General features: G+C 40.9%; 1 pseudogene; it reads left to right on the top strand.

The window, feature by feature from the left end:
- The first annotated feature begins 4,002 nt into the window (after positions 1-4,002).
- Positions 4,003-20,806, top strand: LOC120035878 (annotated as a pseudogene).
- Positions 20,807-21,605: the final 799 nt, after the last annotated feature.

The following is a 21,605-nucleotide window of genomic DNA, read 5'->3' on the forward strand; positions in this document are numbered from 1 at the left end:
ATGCCACCGCTGTGTCAGATTTCAAAAAAGCTTTACTTAAAAAGCAAACCATGCAATAATCTGAGTACGGTGCTCAGACACAAAAACAAGCCATGCAGAGACCCGCCATGTTGTTGAGTCAGAAATAGCATTTTAAATATTCACTTACCTTTGATGATCTTCATCAGAATGCACTCCCAGGAATCCCAGTTCAACAATAAATGTTTGTTTTGTTCGATAAAGTCCAACATTTATGTCCAAATACCTCCTTTTGTTAGCGCGTTTGGTGAACAAATCCAAACTCACGAGGCACGGGCAAGTCCAGGCGAAAGTTCCGATGAAAAGTTCAAACATGTATATTACAGTTCGTAGGAACATGTCAAACGATGTATAGAATCAATCTTTAGGATGTTTTTAACATAAATCTTCAATCATTTTCCAACCGGAGAATTCCTTTGTCTTGAGAATTGCAATGGAACGCAGGTCGCTCTCACGTGTAGGCGCGTGATCAGCTCATGCCACTCTGGCAGACCTCTGGTTGAAACAGCTCTCATTCCCCCCTCCTTCACAGTAGAAGCCTCAAACAACGTTCTAAAGACTGTTGACATCTAGTGGAAGCCGTAGGAAGTTCACTATGACCCCATAGACAATGTAAATTCGATAGGCAATGAGTTGAAAAACTACAAACCTCAGATTTCCCACTTCCTGGTTGGATTTTTCTTAGGTTTTCGCCTGCCATATGAGTTCTGTTATACTCACAGCCATAATTCAAACAGTTTTAGAAATGTCAGCTTGTTTCTATCCAATATGCATAATAATATGCATATATTAGCTTCTGGGCCTGAGTAGCAGGAAGTTTACTCTGGGCACGCTTTTCATCCGAACGTGAAAATGCTGCCCCCTATCCCTAACAGGTTATCTTCTCATGGCTGCAGTCCCGATATCGGGACCAATATGACAACAGCCAGTCCAAGTGCAGGGCGCCAAATTCAAAAACCAGAAATCTCATAATTAAAATTCCTCAAACATACATGTGTCTTATATCATTTAAAGGTAACCTTGTTCTTAATCCCACCAAAGTGTCCGATTTCAAATAGGCTTTTCATCGAAAGCACTACAAACGATTATGTTAGGTCACCACAAAACCAGAAATAATCACAGCCATTTTTCCCAGCTAAATATAGCTTCACAAATACCAGAATAGAGATAAAATGAATCACTAACCTTCGATTATTTTCATCAGATGACACTCATAGGACATCATGTTACACAATACATGCATGTTTTGTTTGATTAAATTCATATTTATATCAAAAAATCTGAGTTTACATTGAGGCTAAAAGATTCACTAAATGCAAAAACATCAAGTGACTTTGCATAGCCCATCGTTTCAACATGAATACTCATCATAAATATAGATGATAATACAAGTTATACACTTTGAATTATAGATATACCTCTCCTTAATGCAACCGCTATGTCAGATTTCAAAAGAACTTCACGAAAAAATAATTGCACGCTATAATCTGAGACGGCGCTCAAAGTAGCATACCACAGCTGCAAAGATAGCGTCGCTATAAACAATAAAATACATGATAAATATTTCATTACCTTTGTTGATCTAGATAAGAAAGCACAGCAGGAATCCCAGGTCCACAATAAATGTTTGTTTTGTTTGAAAAAATCCGTTATTTATGTCCAATTGTTAGCGCGTTTGGTAAACATGTCCAAACGCTAATTCTGGTCAGCTTCATATCGGACAAAAACTTCAAAATGTGATATTACCGGTCGAAGAAACATTTCAAACTAAGTACTGAATCAATCATTAGGATGTTTTTAACATATTGCTTCAATAAAGTTCCAACCGGAGTATTCGTTCTTGTCTGCGTGAGCAATGGAACATCAGTGCCTTGCATGAGGAAAAGGCATGATAAGCGCATGCCTGCTTGATGGACACCTGACTGATTCTGCTCTCATTCTCTCCCACAACATCATAGAAGTCTCATTGGAATTTCTATTGATTGCTGACATCTAGTGGAACCCCTAGGCAGTGCAACCTCAGTCATAAGTCAATTGGATTTCTTTAGGGACTCTGGTGAATACAGACAAGCTCAGATTTCTGACTTCCTGTTTTGATTTCAACTCAGGATTTTGCATGCCAATATGAGTTCTGTTAATCTCACAGACATAATTCAAACAGTTTTAGAAACTTTGGAGTGTTTTCTATCCAATACTAATAATAATATGCAAATATTCGCAACTATGACTGAGGAGCAGGCCGTTTGATATGGGCACCTTTCATCCAAGCTACTCAATACTGCCCCTGCAGCCATAAGAAGTTAAAGGAGAAGTTTACCCAAAATCCAGAAACTCCTAAGTGATTCCATACATTGAAACTAGTCCAGTGGATTTAGTCCCACTCCCCCTCTCTCTCCCTGTAGTGCTGTACTGAAACAGCTGCAAAACGTGACTCGTGACGTTGCTGGATGCGAGCTTCGCTCTGCTGCTTTGCCAGTTAATTTGTTATTTTATTACAGCTATGGCCTTTGTCTTTCACCTGGAGTTGTTTATTTATTCTGAGAAAAAAAACACTTTTCAACTTTTCAACATATACAAAATAAACTCAGCAAAAAAATTTACAGATCTTTTTCAGGACCTTGTCTTTCAAAGATTATTCGTAAAAATCCAAATAACGTCACAGATCTTCATTGTAAAGGGTTGAAACACTGTTTCCCATGCTTGTTCAATGAACCATAAACAATTAATGAACATGCACCTGTGGAACGGTCGTTAAGACACAAACAGCTTGCAGACGGTAGGCAATTAAGGTTACAGTTAATGAAACTTAGGACTCTAAAGAGGCCTTTCTACTGACTCTGGAAACACCAAAAGAAAGATGCCCAGGGTCCCTGCTCATCTCCGTGAACGTGTCTTAGGCATGCTGCAAGGAGGCATGAGGACTGCAGATGTGGCCAGGGAAATAAATTGCCATATCCGTACTGTGAGACGCCTAAGACAGCGCTACAGGGAGACAGGACGGACAGCTTATCGTCCTCGCAGTGGCAGACCACGTGTAACAACACCTGCACAGGACCGGTACATCCGAACATCACACCTGCGGGACAGGTACAGGATGGCAACAACAACTGCCCAAGTTACACCAGGAATGCACAATCCCTCCATCGGTGCTCAGACTGTACGCAATAGGCTGAGAGAGGCTGGACTGAGGGCTTGTAGGCCTGTTGAAAGGCAGGTCCTCACCAGACATCACCGGCAACAACGTTGCCTCTGGGCACAAACCCACCGTCACTGGACCAGACAGGAGCGGGATTGATGTGAAGGGGCAGTCATGGTCTGGGGCGGTGTGTCACAGCATCATCAGACTGAGCTTGTTGTCATTGCAGGCAATCTCAACGCTGTGTGTTACAGGGAAGACATCCTCCTCCCTCATGTGGTACCCTTCCTGCAGGCTCATCCTGACACGACCCTCCAGCATGTCAATGCCACCAGCCATACTGCTCCTTCTGTGCGTGATTTCCGTCAAGACCGGAATGTCAGTGTTCCTGCAGTACTTAATGCAACTGGTGGCCACACCAGATACTGACTGTTACTCTGACTGTTAATTTTGACACCCCCCCCTTTTGTTCAGGGACACATTATTCCATTTCAGTTAGTCACATGTCTGTGGAACTTGTTCAGTTTATGTCTGTTGTTGAATCTTGTTATTTTCCAACAAATATTTACACATGTTAAGTTTGCTGAAAATAAACGCAGTTGACAGTGAGAGGACGTTTCTTTTTTTTGCTGAGTTTAGATTGACGAGGGGGGAAAAACAATTTAATCAATTTTAGAATAATGCTGAAATGTAACAAAATTTGGAAAAGGTGAAGGGGTCTGAATACTTAACGAATGCACTGTGTGTGTATACTGAACCAAAATATAAACAACAATTTCAACGATTTACAGTTCATATAAGTCAGTCATTGCAAATAAATAAATTAGGCCCTAATCTATGGACTTTACATGACTGGCCAGGTGCGCAGCAATTGGTGGGCCCTGGAGGGCATACGCCCACCCATAGCGGAGCCAGGCCCAGCCAATCAGAATGAGATTTTCTCCACAAAAGGGCTTCATTACAAAGAGAAATACAACTCGGGTGGCTGGTCTCAGACGATGTGGAGGTCCTGGGCTGGCGTCGTTATATGTGGTCTGTGGTTGTGAGGCCAGTTGGATGTACTGCCAAATTCTCTAAAATGACGTTGGAGGCGGCTTCTGGTAGAGAATTTAACATACAGTTATCTGGTAACAGCTCCAGTGGATATTCCTGCAGTCAGCAAGGCAATTGCACGCTCCCTCAAAACTTGAGACATCTGTGGCATTGTGTTGTGTGACAGAACTGCACATTTTAGAGTGGCTTTTTATTCTCCCCAGCACAAGGTGCACCTGTGTAATATTCATGCTGTTCAGTCAGCTTCTTGATATGCCACACCTGTCAGGCGGATGGATTATCTTGGCAAAGAATAAATGTTCACTAACAGGGATGTAAAAATTTCTGCAATCTTTTTTTTTCAGCTCATGAAACATCCAACACTTTACATGTTGCAATTATATTTTTGTTTATTGTAGTTACTATCAGTTTTAGGAACATCTGTGAGCGTCTAAATAAGAAATTGGGCCATTTAAACAGCATATAGTTTACAGTTGGCTCATTCATCCCCCTCCTCTCCCCTGTAACTATTCCCCAGGTCGTTGCTGCAAATGAGAACTTGTTCTCAGTCAACTTACCTGGTAAAATAACGGTAAAATAAAAAAATAAAAAATATGTCGAACCCTATCGACAACGGGGAGATTCTTTTGATGTGCTTTGTGTCTTCGACGTAAAAACTATTTAACAAGTTTTAGACTTCCACAGAAAATTACTTCTTTACTTTTATGTTTAAGGAAGTGTGTAAATCACATTCTATATCATACAGCTGAGAATGAGAATTATATATTTAGAACCACCTGCCCGATTGGAATCTAGCAAAGTCTGTGTCTTCAGTGTCCTAGAACTGTTTTTAGTTTTTTGTGTTCTGACTTGTAAAACAGGATGAGTAAAATAAGTAATGTTAACATATCAGTAATTACCAGGAAGCTCTACATTTGTTTTAAAATCACACTGAGATTGTTAAAACTTGCTTCAGGTTATCGAGAGATCTGATTAGGATTTACCCTCGTAGCAAGGCCGTTTTATCATGTGGAGGTTTCATTCAGGTCTCAATTTTTTTTTTTAAACACTGTCTTTGGCAGGAGAAAGACCAGACTCAGAGGAACCAGAGCCAGGGACGTCCAAACCAGCAAGACGACACCAGTGCTCCCACTGTGGAAAGGGTTGTAACCGGTTATGGGACCTTAAACAACACGAGAGAATACACACAGGGGAGAAGCCTTACCACTGCTCCCAGTGTGGAAAGAGATTTAACCATTTTGATGACCTGAAAAACCATGAGAGAATACACATAGGGGATAAGCCTTACCACTGCTCCCAGTGTGGAAAGAGTTTTAACAGGTTATGTGACCTGAAACGGCATGGGAGAATACACACAGGGGAGAAGCCTTACCACTGCTCCCAGTGCGGCAAGTGTTTCAACCAGTCAGGGGTGCTGAAACAGCATGAGAGAATACACACAGGTGAGAAGCCTTACCACTGCTCCCAGTGTGGAAATAGTTTTGGCCAAGTAGGAACCCTGAAAGCTCATGAGAGAATACACACAGGGGAGAAGCCTTACCACTGCTCCCAGTGTGGAAAGCGTTTTAACCAGAAAAGATACCTGAACCATCATGAGAAATTACACACAGGGGAGAAGCCTTACCACTGCTCCCAGTGTGGAAAGATATTTAACCATTTTGATGACCTGAAAAACCATGAGAGAATACATATAGGGGATAAGCCTTACCACTGCTCCCAGTGTGGAAAGAGTTTCAACAGGTTATGTGACCTTAAACGACATGAGAGAATACACACAGGGGAGAAGCCTTATCACTGCTCCCAATGTGGAAAGTGTTTCAACCAGTCAGGGGATTTGAAACAGCATGAGAGAATACACACAGGAGAGAAGCCTTACCACTGCTCCCGGTGCGGAAAGAGTTTTAACCAGAAAAGCAATCTGAACCACCACGAGAGAATACACACGGGAGAAGCCTTACCACTGCTCCCAGTGTGGAAATTGATTTAGGCTTTTAGGAAACCTGAAAGTTCATGAGAGAATACACACTGGGGAGAATTCGTACCACTGCTCCCAGTGTGGAAAGAGTTTTGGCAAAGTAGGAACCCTGAAAGCTCACGAGAGAATACACACAGGAGAGAAGCCTTACCACTGCTCCCAGTGTGGAAAGAGTTGTAACCATTCAGGAAAGCTGAGAAAACATGTGAGAATCCACACAGTAGAGAATAATAATTACTTCTCATCGACTTGAAATTCATCAGAGAGCATACACATGTCTTATATTGTTGACTGAGAATGTGTTTACTTGTTTATACCATATGAATTTAAATTGTTCAATGTATACTCAAAAATATATTTGTATGTTTTTATTAGAAAACATGATTTGAGTACAATGGTTCGTCCTTTAAAAGTTGCAGCGTACTGCAGCACAGCTTGCAACGTTATTTAAGTGTCAACCACTGTCACCATTAATGCTAGTTAGTGCTAGTTTGACCACCAGATGGCATCTTTGGGAAGCATTTGATAGCCTTCAATAGTGGCAGTACTAGAGAATTTAAAACTTTTTGTAAGAACAATGTAAATGGGACTGATTTCAAGAAATGTTGCTTTATTAATTTGATTAGTATTATGGTGTTTCTATTCCAAAAAAAACAAAAAACCCTCTGGGTTTCCATTAGGATGGAACAGAAAATATGGCCCTGTACAACGTGATGGTCTGTAGTGGGCTACAGTACTGAGCTATTTAGCTAAAGAATCCCCGTGTCGTGCGGGCACACTGGAGAACGAGGTTCAATTCCCAGACGGGGAGGAAGGAGTAGGCTGCTGTAAATAAGAATTTGTTCTTAACTGACTTGCCTAGTTAAATAAAGGTTACACTAAGAGCATAACATTTCTACACCATAATTGTAGTCTAACCAATACCCAAACGGAGAAAACAATCTAATTGATTTATCAAGACCAGTTCCCTTGTCTCAGAGCAGCGATAAAACAGTGATAAAATAGTTGGAGGCTTTTGCTTCAAATCCTATTGCTTCTAGCTTCAAAATTTTCTTTAAATAAGACCTACACCACTTTAAACAGCACATTACTCAACACTAGTGAGACTCATGTCACCTGCGGTAAATAGAAAAATATGACCTGACTCTCCGCCAATAATTACATATGTATCGAACCTGCATCAGAGAGGTGTTGGTAATAATGGGCTATTATAATACTGTACATGGTGTCCAGGTCAGGATAACCAAAACATTTCTTTATTAAAGACTATCAGAAAGAATGTTGGTACTTATTTATTTTGATCCAAAGCGCTGAATGAGTGTCACTCAGCTTTATGTAGGTGCCGGTTATATGACTGTGTCATCAACTTGATAATATAGAACAATATTTTGGAGGTTATTTCGTTTTCAAAAAAACTAAAGTGAGCGATTTGTCATTTGAATAAAGACCAAAATAATATTTGTAAAGGCCAAAACATTTATTTCTGTTTTTAGAGGGAGAGAAACGCTGGGCCAGTTGTGCGCCTCCCTGTGGGACTCCCAATCACAGTCAGATGTGATACATAATAATACTTTTTGCTGTATTATTTGTTTTGTCTTTTCTGGTGGATTAAACTGAAATTGCAACCAATCACGGCCGGTTGTGATACAGCCAACCTAACTAAGAAATACATTTGATGATAGAAGTCTCCCCCTATCCTCCTTCTAGGCAAGTCTATTGTCCAGCCACCTGCTAATAGTCATAATGGCGCTGTACGACATGACCGTGTGTGTTTTGAAAGAGTATTTTCCAGTTAGCAACAATTTGTTTACCTTCATTTGACAACTTTGTTCCAATATTTCTGTCATTCATTGATATTTATTCCCATAGTAATTCGTTATGGATCCATAACTAAATAAACATCTGCATTTTGAAAGAGTATTTTTATCATTATTAACGAAAGCAGAAAGATGTTGATGATGAAATACTGTACTGCTGTTTTGAGTTAGAAATGTAACACTTAAGCATGGAATACATTGCAGGTAGGGGGATGTTCACACCTACAGTAGCCGGGATATAAAGAGTCTATTGTCCTGCTAATCGGGCTACAAATGTTTGAAAACCTGTTTTGAAAATGCCACCAGCTGTCCATCACTACTGTAAATAAAACACAGCATCTTGTTTACATCTTGTTTACATTCTTTATTGTAACCACGTCACAAATCCTTTGTATCTACCTTTCCAATGGCTTTTAGAGTTTGGGATTTACAAATCTGCGCTTTTCATATCATGTTTCGTTAAATCTGACTAACGCCTTTAGTGAAAGGTCTAATGCTTTAATATTTAATAATATCTGCCCTCCAAATTAATATCTAAGGGGCATTTTTAACGCCATTATTAGTTACATTGTTTTAGTTTGAACGTGCAGACAGGCACTAAGAACAGCTGGAGTGTTTCCCTAGTCAGCGCCATTATGAATGCAATGCCCCTTTAAAGTGTTGCTCTGTGCTACCCAGTGGGGTGGGGTGGGGGTCCATCCTCCTCCCTTTCCCATAGGCTAGGTCCGTCTACCTAACACCCCTGACCATGAGCTCACTAAACTACTCATCCCCTGTATGGAGAAAGAAGCTCTGAGGCTGTACATTGTTGTGGAAGAAGAAGAGGAGGGTGTTACAGTGAAAGAGGAGAAAGAACCTTTCAGAATGGAAGAGGTGGCTGTTAGGGTGAATTAACCTTTTAGAGAGGAAGAAGATGCTGTCTCAATAAAGGTGAAGAAGGAAGACGTTTTGGGAGTGAAAGAGGAGACAGAATATCAGATTAACACCAGTGAGTACTGTCTTAAACAGGGGCACAAACTGTTGTTTAAGGGTATAAATTGTTTAAAGGTCAATCTGCCGTTGGTACATACATTAGATTTTTTGAATCCCTACAAATCTGGATCCCTACAAATCAGCAGGGCTAGACAATCTGGACCCTCTCTTTCTAAAATTATCTGCCGAAATTGTTGCAATTCCTATTACTAGCCTGTTCAATCTCTCTTTCGTATCGTCTGAGATCCCCAAAGATTGGAAAGCTGCTGCGGTCATCCCCCTCTTCAAAGTGGGAGACACTCTAGACCCAAACTGTTATAGATCTATACCCATCCTGCCCTACCTTTCTAAAATCTTCAAAAGCCAAGTTAACAAATGATCACCGACCAGTTCGAATCCCACCGTACCTTCTCCACTATGCAATCTGGTTTCCGAGCTGGTCATGGGTGCACCTCAGCCACGCTCCAGGTCCTAAACAATATAATATCCGCCATCGATAAAAGACAGTACTGTGCAGCCGTCTTCATCAATCTGGCCAAGGCTTTCGACTCTGTCAATCACCGCATTCTTATCGGCAGACTCAATAGTCTTGGCTTCTCAAATGACTGCCTCGCCTGGTTCACCAACTGCATCTCAGATAGAGTTCAGTGTGTCAAATCGGAGGATCTGTTGTCCGGACCTCTGGCAGTCTCTATGGGGGTGCCACAGGGTTCAATTCTCGGGCTGACTCTTTTCTCTGTATATATCAATGTCGCCCTCTTGCTGCTGGTGACTCTCTGTTCCACCTCTACTCAGACGACACCATTCTGTATACATCTGGCCCTTCTTTGGACACTATGTTAACAAACCTCCAAACGAGCTTCAATGCCATACAACACTCCTTCCGTGGCCTCCAACTGCTTTTAAATGCTAGTAAAACTAAATGCATACTCTTCAACCGATTGCTGCCCGCACTCACCTGCCGGACTAGCATCACTACTCTGGACGGTTCTGACTTACAATATGTGGACAACTACAAATACCTAGGTGTCTGGTTAGACTGTAAACTCTCCTTCCAGACTCACATTAAGCATCTCCAATCCAAAATTAAATCTAGAATCGGCTTCCTATTTCGCAACAAAGCCTCCTTCACTCATGCTGCCAAACATACCCTCGTAAAACTGACTATCCTACCGATCTTTGACTTCGGCGATGTCATTTACAGAATAGCCTCCAACACCCTACTCAGCAAACTGGATGCAGTCTATCACAGTGCCATCCGTTTTGTCACCAAAGCCCCATATACTACCCACCACTGCGACCTATATGCTCTCGTTGGCTGGCCCTCACTACATATTCGTCGCCAAACCCACTGGCTCCAGGTGTTCTATAAGCCTTTGCTAGGTAAAGCCCCGCCTTATCTCAGCTCACTGGTCACCAAAGCAACACCCACCCGTAGCACCCGCTCCAGCAGGTATATTTCACTGGTCATCCCCAAAGCCAACACTTCCTTTGGCTGCCTTTCCTTCCAGTTCTCTGCTGCCAATGACTGGAACGAATTTCAAAAATCACTGAAGCTGGAGTCTTATATCTCCCTCTCTAACTTTAAGCTTCAGCTGTCAGAGTAGCTTACCGATCACTGTACCTGTACACAGCCCATCTGTACATAGCACACCCAACTACCTCATCCCCATATTGTTATTTATCCTCTTGCTCTTTTGCACCCCAGTATCTCTACTTGCACATCATCATCTGCACATCTATCACTCCAGTGTTAATGCTAAATTGTAATTATTTTGCTTCTATGGCCTATTTATTGCCTTACCTCCCTACTCTTCTACATTTGCACACACTGTACATAGATTTTTCTATTGTGTTATTGACTGTACATTTGTTTGTGTACCTCTGTGTTGTTGTTTTTGTCGCACTGCTTTGCTTTATCTTGGCCAGGTCACAGTTGTAAATGAGAACTTGTTCTCAACTGGCTTACCTGGTTAAATAAAGGTGAAATAAATACAAATAAATAAATACCTTCATGAGGTTCTATAGTAGCAAGGATCTGACACCTCCGGAGGGCTTGATGGCTCAATCCACCAGAGGTATGGCTACAACATAGGCATTGTTCAAAGGCATCTCTGTTCAAGAGATCTGTAATGCAGCATGTTGTGGTGATGTACCTTCATGAGGTTCTACTGACTGGACATCACTACACATACGGTGAGTAGAGTGGGGACCTCTGAGGGATGATCCTGTCTAGACTTGGCATCAGAGAGGATATGAGCTCTGTGGTAGTTGGTAGTTGACTAGGTTACCTTTCACACATGGAAGACAAACGTACTTAGATGTGAAGACGGGAGAGACTATGGCCCTTATATAGGAAGTGGAGTCATCTGCGATTAGCTGTTGCTTGACAGACGTTGTTTGATTGGATCTCCCTAGACCCCACCCCTAACGAGGCTTATAATATCATAGAACCGGGGTTATCTTAGGTAACCTTAAATTACATGTCCTACTATGCTAATTTCTCCGTATTAAATGGCCCATAAATTTAACACTAGCAGAGATCCTGGAACTAATATACCCTTAAAGTATATTATGTTCAACAATATATATAAAAAATCGAAACATTTATATTTTCTATATTAATAAATTCATGTAAGAAATGTATGAATTAAATCAAAATACAAATCAAATCAAATTTTAAGTGTCGACCTTACAGTGGATGCTTACTTACAAGCCCTTAACCAACAATGCAGTTTTAAGAAAAATAAGTGTTATGTATAAAATACAAATAATTAATATTAAAGAGCAGTAGCAAAATAACAGTAGCGAGGCTGTATACAGGAGGTACCGATACAGAGTCAATGTGCGGGGACACAGGTGAGTCGAGGAAAAATACTACTCCTATTACAGAGCAAGTGGTAAAGCTTCATATGACACCCATTGTTGGAGGACTGTAGCATCTAATGATGAAACATGTAGCATCTCCACAGAGGAGCTCTGTCATGATTGTTGCAGGTTTACTAACACGTTACTTATATTAGCTGTGTTGACTATGACGTTACTTTAGCTAATATGGTGACAACGATGCTGTGTGTAGCAGTTATGAAATGGTTTGGTTTGGAAAGGTTTTTTCTCCTGGTCACCTACAGCTGATATGTTGTTCATTGACGTCCACAAGCGAAAGGAAAAGGTGAGCGTATTGACGTGAGAGGAAATACAACGTGGCAGTTGTGAAAGTGAACTTTGTTTACGCGTCATCAGGGGTGAATTCATTCAGCCGATTCTGTTGACAAACGTTTCTTAAATGGAACAAAACCGGGATAAACATAACTGAATTTGTCCAATAGAATCTCTATTTCAGCTAGATGCAGGCGAGAGTGTACAAGGCAGTATTGAATGTGTCTGTCCCTGTCTGTCCCCTCAAATGTTTCTCTCGACCATTGTGCACCTACATTCTAAACTTTCATTCATAGGCTAGGTTGTAGCAATCTTATGATGGGTATAGGGGAAATGTTAGTATCATCTAGTAGCCTAAACCTATCGCTGTTACATTGAACAGGATGAATGGAATATGAATGACAGTCATCTAATATGCTATAATAGAAATAAGGCCATGAATAAACAAATCGTCCTGCCTCATCTTAAACTGTTTGGATGGTGGACCATTCTTGGGAAACTGTTGAGCTGGAAAAACCCAGCAACTTTGCTGTTCTTGACACAAACCGATGAGCCTGGAACCTACTACCATACCCCATTCAAAGACACTTAAATATGTTGTCTTCCCCATTCACCCTCTGAATGGCACACATGCACAATCCATGTCTCATGTCTCAAGGCTTAAAATTCCTTATTTAACCTGACTCCCCACTTCATCTACACTGATTGAAGTGGATTTAACTAGTGACATCAATAAGGGATCATAGCTTTAGCCTGGATTCACCTGGTCAGTCTAAGTCATGGAAGGAGCAGGTGTTCTTAATGTTTTGTAGACTCAGTGTAAAGCACTACAGATAATCAAGTGCTATTTGCATGTGATGCATTTGCTCTATTGTTTACAGGATGATTTGTATCTTATAGAGAGTGGCTTTAAGGGAAAAGTACCGTCACATCTAGATAAAAACGAATGTGAAAATAAACAGAGCAAATCTGTAAAACACTACCTATTCATAGATGTATTTTTTCATCATCTACATATTCATATTAAGCTTCTACGTCTGTGTACAGGAACGTATTATTTGTAAGACGTAAGAGAAAATATATCAGCTTATTGATAAATTATTATGACGTTCTTTCCAATACAAAAGTGTAGTAACTATTGTTTCCAAACTGCGTTACCCACTCCAGCCAGCAGATGGCGATTTGCATCTTTCGGGTGATGCCTCTTGCGTGACGTATAATGGACTGGACGGGACACTTCTTTTGGAACAACAAGGCGTCTACTTTTTCAACCACCTCAGTAGCTTGCTAGCCAACATGAAACCGATAGATTGACGCGTTACACCGTGTTTGTGTACATTAGCTAATCTCAGTGTTTTAAACACATTTCTGTTGATTTATCAATTGATGACATTTAGCCTAATTTGCTTGTTCAATTTGCAAACTTGTTTAAGATTGATACTGAGCCTAGCACTAGGCTAGTCGCTAATGCTAACTAACTAGCTAACATCCCCGACCATGAGCTCACTAAACTACTCCTCCCCTGCTAAAGAAGAGGGGGTCTGCTGTATGGAGAAAGAAGCTCTGGGACTGAACAATGTCGTGGAAGATGAGGGTGTTACAGTGAAAGAAGACGAGGCTGTTACAGTGAAGAAGAGGAGGCTGTTATAGTGGAAGAAGAGGAGGCTGTTATAGTGAAAGAAGAGGAGGCTGTTATAGTGAAAGAAGAGGAGGCTGTTATAGTGAAAGAAGAGGAGGCTGTTATAGTGAAAGAAGAGGAGGCTGTTACAGTGAAAGAAGAGATAGCATCCTCTTCCTCTCTAAAAGTTTCTATCTCAATAAAGGTGAAGGAGGAAGACGTTTTTGGAGTGAAAAAGGAGAAGACAGAATATCAGATTAACACCAGTGAGTACTGTCTTAAACAGGGGCACAAACTGTTGTTGATCTAATGTGGGGTTTAAAGGGGCATTCTACTGAAGTTCTACACTTGAATATGTTGTTCTGTACTGTAGGAATTGTTTCAGGGTCCATCTGCTGTTGGTACATATATTTTTGGGACTTTTAAATGAGATTAATCGAATTCTCCATGTGGTCGACATTAAAGTGCACCTCATCTAATATAGCAGGCTTTTCAAATTCAATATTGTTGCAAATTTTGTACATGAAATATCAAAGGGACACAAAAGGCACCCATTTCGTGAAACTACCCTTTCACATTTGCAACACAAACATTTTATAAAATCATGATGAAGTGGCCACTTTAGGCCCTTTTTAGACATATTAATGCCTCTTGTAAGACCCTATGATTGCAGTAGAAGATCATAAGTTTACCATCTGTTTGATGTTCTCATTCACACAGGAGAGAGACATGACTATTGGGGATCCTCTGGGGAGCCTCAACAACATCCTGATGCTGACGAGGCAGAGAAGAGTCTCTCCAGATCAGAACACCAGATGGTACAGCTTAGTCTGGTCTAACATACAGCTTGCTCTATCAGGGTCTGGGCTGGGTTTCTGTAAAGCACTTCATGACAGCGGTGACATAAGCATCCATAATGATATGTGTCTGTGTCCCCTCTTTATGGTTACCAGGACAACGCTAGCCCTTCCTCCTCCCCGGAGTCCCCGTGTCATGCCTCTCCCGGTATCACCTTACTGCTGGGTATGAAGAGGTTGTCTGTGCTGCTGGTGGACTGCAGGAAAACAACGGGGCTGAGTGGAACTGTGAGAGGAGGAGAAGAGAAGAAAGGATCAGATTTGACACATCAAAGTAAGTGCTGTAGTTTAGTTTGAACAAATAAAATAGATCTGCCCACTGGTATCTGTTACCAGGACAACCAGCAGAGTTCTGTTAGTTGACAGGGGGATGGACTGGTATCTGTTACCAGGACAACCAGCAGAGTTCTGTTAGTTGACAGGAAGATAGACTCGTATCTGTTACCAGGACAACCAGCAGAGTTCTGTTAGTTGACAGGAAGATAGACTGGTGGATATGGATGTTATGAATATCATAACACTGAAAAAGGATTCTGCCAATGAAAAGAGAGAAACCAATAGACCATATAAAACCTTGATGAAAGTTAGCTTTAGAGAGAAAGTTCTAAGATGATCTGATGTAAGGTGCTCGTTTTTCAAAAACATTTTCTCAAAATATTATGGATGTTACATTGCCTGTCCCAGTCAACCCCCCTATCTTTACAAGACTGTTGAACAGGAAAACTAAACTCCAGACACTGTTAATTAATTAACTAATACTGGAGGAAAGCTGTGATCAGGCTGCCCACTCAAGAGAAAGCTTCAAACTGTAACCAGTGCCTACAACCTTGTTCAGGTTATCAGTCAACCTACCAGGGTAGTTACAAACAGTAGAGGAATGTAATCATCAACATGTTTTGATCATATCTTTACTAATGCTGCAGAAATGTGTTTTAAAGCAGTTTCCAGATCCATCAGATGTAGTGATCACAATATAGTAGCCATGTCTAGGAAAACCACAGTTCCAAAGGCTGGGCCTAATATAATAGAAACAAAGATAAATGACATGAAGAATGATGGTAAAAATGTTTGGAGCACCTTCAATTCAATTTTGGTTAAAAAAAAATCAACAATGACATGTCACCGGTGTTTTCTATTTTACCTTTATTTAACTAGGAAAGTCAGTTAAGAGCAAATTCTTATTTTCAACGATGGCCTAGGAACAGTGGGTTAACTGTCTTGTTCAGGGGCAGAACAACAGAGTTTTACCTTGTCAGCTCGGGGATTCGATCCAGCAACCTTTTGGTTACTGGCCTAGCGCTCTAACCACTAGGCTACCTGCCGCCCCAGAGCTACCTGTCTAACAGAACACAGAGAGTGTTCTTTAATGGAAGCCTGTACAACAAAATCAAGGTAGAATCAGGAATTCCCCAGGGCAGCTGTTTGGCACCTGCTTGTTTCAATCTTTACCAACGACATGCTAATGACATTTGAGTAAAGCCAGTGTGTCTATGTATGCGGATGACTCAACACTGTACACGTCAGCTACCACAGCAACTGAAATGACAGCAACACTTAACAAAGAGCTGCAGTTAGTTTCAGAATGGGTGGCAAGGAATAGAAATTGTTCAGTTTATCCTTTTCTCAATAGGGGGTGCTGTTTACACTTTGTCGATTTTTCGTTCCCAGATTAAACTGCCTCGTACTCAATTCTTGCTCGTACAATATGCATATTATTATTACTATTGGATAGAAAACACTCTCTAGTTTCTAAAACCGTTTGAATTATTTCTCTGAGTGAAACAGAACTCATTCTACAGCACACTTCCTGTCAAGAAGTGAGATTTCTGAAATTGAGGTCTCTGTTCCAGGGTCGGTTTATAAATTCCCTTATAAGCTATGGGGCTACATGCACTGCATACGCCTTCCCCTAGATGTCAGTAAGCGGTGAGACTTTGAATGGAGCGGATAGCACCATCTGGGGGAGTATAAAACCTCTTGGAACGGAAGTACCGACCTTTTCGACGAGGCGCCTGACGCATGAGGGACACCGGCATGGCGTCTTCAAAAGCTTTCGGTTTAGCAGTTCTATATCTCCGGCTCTGATTTAATTTGTTTTTTTTGTCTTAAAAACCTCAAAAGGTAGTTAATTTAAACCGACTTATAGCAGTTTATAGCAGTTTATTGCGATTTTCTGGAGTTTCTTTGTCAGGCATTATCACGAGTTGGGCACCTCTCCGGTACATCGGCGTTAGCAGCTAATTTCTACAGGAGTAGAGGACATCTTTCAACCAAAAGACGATTGTTCTGGACAAAGGACCACTTGCCCAAGATTCTGATGGAAGATCATCCAAAAGTAAGAGCTATTTATGATGTTAATTCGTATATCTGTGGAAAGATGTAAAATTATTAGTCCGCCATTGATTTAGGCATGGTCTCGCTGTAACGCACGCTGAATGTCGAGTAACGTTAATTTTAAAAATCTAACACAGCGGTTGCATTAAGAACTAATGTGTCTTTCATTTGCTGTCCAACCTGTATTTTTTAGTCAAGTTTACGATTAGTTATCGATTAGATTAGGTGCCTCTCCAAGATGGCGCCGGCCAGATTGCCTGAAATGTTGCTACTAATCACATTGTATAACCACGATTTGTGCTGCTAAATATGCACATTTTCGAACAAAACCTATATGCATTGTGTAATATGATGTTACAGGACTGTCATCTGATGAAGTATATCAAGGTTAGTCAAAAATTATATATCTTTTGCTGGATTGTTACGATCGCTAACCTTTGCTGCTGGTAAATTGCTTGTGTTTCTGGCTATTGTGGTAAGCTAATATAAAGCTATATTGTGTTTTCGCTGTAAAACACTTTAAAAATCTGAAATATTGGCTGGATTCACAAGATGTTGGTCTTTCATTTGCTGTATGCTGTGTATTTTTCAGAAATGTTTTATGATGACTATTTAGGTATTTGACGTTGGTCTCTGTAATTATTCTGGCTGCTTCGGCGCTATTTCAGATTGCAGCTGCAATGTAGAACTGTGATTTATACCTGAAATATGCACATTTTTCTAAAAAAACATATGCTATACAATAAATATGTTATCAGACTGTCATCTGATGAAGTTGTTTCTTGGTTAGTGGCTATATATATCTTTATTTGGTCGAAATTGTGATAGCTACCTATGCAGGAAAAAAATGGTGGAAAAAAAAAGTTGTGTCTTTTGCTATCGTGGTTAGCTAATAGATTTACATATTGTGTCTTCCCTGTAAAACATTTTAAAAATCAGAAATGATGGCTGGATTCACAAGATGTGTATCTTTCATCTGGTGTCTTGGACTTGTGATTTAATGATATTTAGATGCTAGTATTTACTTGTGACGCTATGCTAGGCTATGCTAGTCAGCTTTTTTACTGTGGGGGGTGCTCCCGGATCCGGGATGGTGTGCAAGTAGAAGTTATGTATGTTGTTGAATCTTGTTATGTTCATACAAATATTTACACATGTTAAGTTTGCTGAAAATAAACACAGTTGACAGTGAGAGGACGTTTCTTTTTTTTACTGAGTTTAGATTGACAAGGGGGAAAAAACGATTTAATCAATTTTAGAATAATCCTGAAAAGTAACAACATTTGGAGAAGGACACGGGGTCTGAATACTTAACGAATGCACTGTGTGTGTGTGTGTGCTGAACCAAAATATAAACAACAAAATATAAACAACAATTTCAATGATTTTCAGTTCATATAAGTCAGTCATTGTAAATAAATAAATTAGGCCCTAATCTATGGACTTCACATGACTGGGCAGGGGCGCAGCCATTGGTGGGCCCTGGAGTGCATACGCCCACCCATTGCGGAGCCAGGCCCAGCCAATCAGAATTTGTTTTTCCCCACAAAAGGGCTTCATTACAAAGAGAAATACAACTCGGGTGGCTGGTCTCAGACAATGTGGAGGTCCTGGGCTGGCGTCTGTGGTTGTGAGGCCAGTTGGATGTACTGCCAAATTCTCTAAAACAACGTTGGAGGCGGCTTCTGGTAGAGAATTGAACATTAAATTATCTGGTAACGGCTCTAGTGGATATTCCTGTAGTCAGCATGCCAATTGCACGCTCTCTCAAAACTTGAGACATCTGTGGCATTGTGTTGTGTGACAAAACTGAACATTTTAATGGCCTTTTATTGTCCCCAGCACTAGGTGCACCTGTGTAATGATCATGCTGTTCAATCAGCTTCTTGATATGCCACACCTGTCAGGTGGAATGATTATCTTGGCAAAGAATACATGTTAACTAACAGGGATGTAAAAAATTCTGCAAATTTTTTTTCAGCTCATTAAACATCCAACACTTTACATGTTGCATTTATATTTTTGTTTATTGTAGTTATTCTCAGTTTTAGGAACATCTACCCAAATATTTCACTTTATTTTTTACTTTACCCAAAATATGACATCAGTGATAGTCAAAATGTTGAAAATCTGTGAACGTCTAAATAACAAATTGGTCCATTTAACCGCATGTGTCGAACCCTTTCAACAACGGGGAGATGTTACTGATGTGCTTTGTGTCTTCGACGTAAAAACAAGTTTTAGACTTCCACACAAAATTACTTCTTTACTTATTTTATGTTTAAGGAAGTGTGTAGGTCGCATTCTGTATCATACAGCTATGAAAGTTATATATTTAGAACCACCTGCTCGATTGGAATCCAGCGACGTCTGTGTTCTAGTGTCCTAGAACTGTTTAGTTTTTTGTGTTCTGACTTGTAAAATAAGTAATGTAAACATATCAGTAATTACCAGGATGCTCTACATTTATTTTAAAATCACACTAAGATTGTTAAAACTGGCCTCAGGTTATTGAGGGATCTGATTTGCCCTCATAGCAAGGTTGATTTATCATGTGGAGGTTTCATTCGTGTCTCTATTTTTAAAAACCACACTGTCTTTGGCAGGAGAAAGACCAGACTCAGAGGAACCAGAGCCAGGGACGTCCAAACCAGCAAGAAGATACCAGTGCTCCCACTGTGGAAAGGGTTGTAACCGATTATGGGACCTGAAACAACATGAGAGAATACACACAGGGGAGAAGCCTTACCCCTGCTCCCAGTGTGGAAAGAGTTTTACCACCTTACGTAACCTGAAAACACACGGGAGAATACACACAGGGGAGAAGCCTTACCACTGCTCCCAGTGTGGAAAGAGTTTTACCACCTTACGTAACCTGAAAACACACGGGAGAATACACACAGGGGAGAAGCCTTACCATTGCTCCCAGTGTGGAAATAGTTTTAACCACTTAAGAAACCTAACAAGGCATGAGAGAATACACACAGGGGAGAAGCCTTACCACTGCTCCCAGTGTGGAAAGGGTTTTAGTCAGTCAGGGGACCTGAAACAACATGAGAGAATACACACAGGGGAGAAGCCTTACCACTGCTCCGAGTGTGGAAAGAGTTTTACCACCTCACGTAACCTGAAAACACACGGGAGAATACACACAGGGGAGAAGCCTTACCACTGCTCCCAGTTTGGAAAGGGTTTTAATCAGTCAGGGGACCTGGAACGACATGAGAGAATACACACAGGGGAGAAGCCTTACCACTGCCCCCAGTGTGAAAAGAGTTTTAGCCGATTATGCTGGCTGAAAGAACACGAGCGAATACACACGGGGGAGAAGCCTTACCACTGCTCCGAGTGTGGAAAGAGTTTTACCACCTTACGTAACCTGAAAACACATGAGAGAATACACACAGGGGAGAAGCCTTACCACTGCTCCCAGTGTGGAAAGGGTTTTAATCGGTCAGGGGACCTGGAACGACATGAGAGAATACACACGGGGGAGAAGCCTTACCACTGCCCCCAGTGTGAAAAGAGTTTTAGCCGTAAAAGCTCCCTGAAAAAACATGAGAGAATTCACACAGGGGAGAAGCCTTAACACTACTCCCAGTGTGGAAAGAGTTTTACCCAGTTAGGAAGTTTGAAAGAACACATGGGACTGCACACAGGGGAGAAGCCTTACAAATGCTCAAACTGTGGAAGGACATATTACTCATCACAGTCACTTAACCATCATGTGCGAATCCACACAGGAGAGAATAATTACTTCTCCTTGTGTGTATATTGCTATTTCACATCACATTAACTGACAATTCGTCATGGTCTTATAATGTTGACTGAGAATGTGTTTACTTGTTTATACCATATGAAATTTAATTGTACAAAGTATACTCAAACATATGTTTTTATTAAGAAACATGAATTGAATATTGAGTATGTTAGTTTGAATATAGATTAAATCAGATTCTGTGTGTTTAAATTGTCATTTTTTAAACTCTGTGTGTGTTTATCTGGGTGTCTTTCCTCCAGCACTACAGATAATCAAGTGATATTTGGATGTGATGCATTTGTTCCGTTGTTTACATTTCAAGTTTCAAATCAAGTTTATTTTATATAGCCCTTCGTACATCAGCTAATATCTCGAAGTGCTGTACAGAAACCCAGCCTAAAACCCCAAACAGCAAGCAATGCAGGTGTAGAAGCACGGTGGCTAGGAAAAACTCCCTAGAAAGGCCACAACCTAGGAAGAAACCTAGAGAGGAACCAGGCTATGAGGGGTGGCCAGTCCTCTTCTGGCTGTGCCGGGTGGAGATTATAACAGAACATGGCCAAGATGTTCAAAATGTTCATAAGTGACAAGCATGGTCAAATAATAATCAGGAATAAATGTCAGTTGGCTTTTCATAGCCGATCATTTAGAGTTGAAAACAGCAGGTCTGGGACAGGTAGGGGTTCCATAACCGCAGGCAGAACAGTTGAAACTGGAATAGCAGCAAGGCCAGGTGGACTGGGGACAGCAAGGAGTCATCATGCCCGGTAGTCCTGACGTATGGTCCTAGGGCTCAGGTCCTCTGAGAGAGAGAAAGAAAGAGAGAAGGAGAGAATTAGAGAGAGCCAAGATTTTCAAAATGTTCATAAATGACAAGCATGGTCAAATAATAATCAGGAATAAATG

Source organism: Salvelinus namaycush, unplaced genomic scaffold (genome assembly GCF_016432855.1).
Source record: "Salvelinus namaycush isolate Seneca unplaced genomic scaffold, SaNama_1.0 Scaffold113, whole genome shotgun sequence".
In the NCBI taxonomy this organism is placed as follows: domain Eukaryota; kingdom Metazoa; phylum Chordata; class Actinopteri; order Salmoniformes; family Salmonidae; genus Salvelinus; species Salvelinus namaycush.